The sequence below is a fragment of the Micromesistius poutassou genome (assembly GCF_964030765.1).
Source record: "Micromesistius poutassou genome assembly, chromosome: 22".
Classification (NCBI taxonomy): Eukaryota; Metazoa; Chordata; class Actinopteri; order Gadiformes; family Gadidae; genus Micromesistius; species Micromesistius poutassou.
This window is the reverse complement of record NC_140292.1, coordinates 9,144,760-9,147,054: the sequence shown is the minus strand read 5'-3', so window position 1 is coordinate 9,147,054 and position 2,295 is coordinate 9,144,760. Positions and strand designations below refer to the sequence as shown.

The following is a 2,295-nucleotide window of genomic DNA, read 5'->3' as shown; positions in this document are numbered from 1 at the left end:
GTGTGTGTGTGTGTGTGTGTGTGTGTGTGTGTGTGTGTGTGTGTGTGTGTGTGTGTGTGTGTGTGTGTGTGTGTGTGTGTGTCTTCTCTCTAACCGTAAAATGTTTCCTGTTACATGGAACACTAAGCTAAACATTCCTAAATTAAATTTTTCGGTTGGTCATTCATTTTTTGTTTTTAGTTTTTCATTATTGACTATAAAACGCATCAAAATGAGCTAACCCTCACTGGTGGTCGATGTGAAAAGGGAGACGGCGCCATCTAGTGGACTAGTACGTTACTGTAGGGACTTTTGACATAATCGTGCGACTGTCTGTTAGTTGCTTGGTAAATGCGATTGCATCAGAAGAACCTTGCCCAAAATGACCACTCTACTAAAAAAATTTATAAAAACTACTGGGCGTTATATTAAAGTAGTTTTTATACATTTTTTATAACACTATGATGGTGGCGATATATTGTATTTCCCTGCTGATCTCATCACTAGGCCCATTGATCTTATGTGCATTAGCCTCGTTTTTGACATGTGTTCAATTACATATTATACATGTCTGAGGAGCTTAACGGACCCAGACACAAATCAACCGCTGGCCGGGCGAGCCCCACACACCAACCACGTGCACAGACGGAGCTTCACCAGGAGATGGCGCTATGGGGTAACGTTTTAGGGCATTTAGAAGACGCTTTAATCCAAGCGATGTACAACTAGTATTCATACACATATATACGAGTCACACAAGCAATTATTACACACACACACACACACACACACACACACACACACACACACACACACACACACACACACACACACACACACACACACACACTTACACTTACACTTACACTCACACACCGAGTCAACCATGCAACAAGGCAACAGCCAGCTCGCCGGAAGCAGGTAGGGTCAGGGATATTTTGCAGGCCAGGGATCCATAGAATGACTATGGGACACTTTTATGATTAATATATGGGTACCAAAACAAGGAGGCGTCCCCAAACCAGTTGTATCGTATTAAATGCATGATTGTGTTGCTACATCCCACACATGTAAGACAGAAAACGTACTGTGGTCCTTAGTTATATCACTCAAGAAGCAACAAAAGACACAAACCTTACAAAACACTACAAAACGACCACACAAGGGAACCTAGCAGTCTCCTTAAATATTGTCTTTATTGACCCATAACATTTATATCTGTATCAAACTATACTAAAAGCAATGTATTCATTTTTATTTTTAAATCGAAATGGGCCGGTTATTAATCAACAACGTGTGGGATGGATCATGTCTTCCACAGGTGGGACTTGTACAATGAATGTTATTGCCCCGGGTTTATCCAGCAGGGGGCCCCGTTTTGAGCAATGTTTGATTTTTGATATTATTAATAAAATATTCGCCCTCTTGTAATTTCAGGATGAATACATTTGAGTTGTGCATTCTGATATATTACAATTAGATGCTATGTCTATGTAAAACTGTGTAGGCCTATCCAACCAATCACAGGGCACCTTTAGTTTGTTTGGAGCGTTGATATTAATAGGCGTGATACCTATTAATAGGCGTGATACCTATATCAAGAGTCTAGGCCGGTAGAAGATCCTGAATTGTAGCGTTACTCTTGTTGCCACAACGCAATTTCCGGTATTGTACTTCCTATGAACCGTGTATTAGAGTGAACAGACCGAGGAACGAGACGAATAAGAACAAAACAATGATTTTAAAAAAGCAACAACAACAACAACCACGATAAAAAATTGTTTTTACGAAAATGTCGACAAAGCAATATTCCATAAATGTAACGGAAACGGATATCCCCGTATCGGAAGCATTGGCCTCCCTCGTCAGTAACCCCCATTTGAGGGATCCCGTTCCAGGCGTTCCGTAGCGAGAACGCGCTGCGGACGAGGTCAATTCGAGTCATACTTGTTTAAACGGTCTCTCTCACAATTCGCCAGGTAGGTTACACTTCCAATTATTTCGGGTACAAAGTTACAAATTATTTTCGGGTACTATTACCGATGGATTTGTCTTTGGTTAGGACCGAAAGTTAACAAACAAAAGGTGTAGATCATAGTATAATCAATAGGCTACTACAAGTATTACCACTACAAGTCGACTAATATGCCTATTTATGCCACTGCAACGACTTGGAATATATCAGTACACAACTAGTTAAGGTATTTGTATGTATTCCTATTTCTGTATTAAACAATTTATTAGTAAAACTTTTTTTTAATAGGCTACATCCAGAAAAAGGCAGTGCCTTCTTAAGAGTCAATGTTTATTTATTTT

At 39.8% G+C, this 2,295-nt stretch overlaps 1 protein-coding gene across 3 annotated transcripts in view; it reads left to right on the top strand.

Annotated features, from left to right (window-relative positions):
* Positions 1-1,876: 1,876 nt before the first annotated feature.
* plgrkt (plasminogen receptor, C-terminal lysine transmembrane protein) overlaps positions 1,877-2,295 on the top strand; it is a 6,288-nt gene continuing 5,869 nt past the window's right edge. For all 3 annotated transcript variants that reach the window (XM_084486445.1, XM_084486447.1, XM_084486446.1), the window contains exon 1: positions 1,877-1,958. The gene's annotated coding sequence lies outside the window, so the exon portion shown is untranslated. The remainder of the gene's footprint in view (positions 1,959-2,295) is intronic.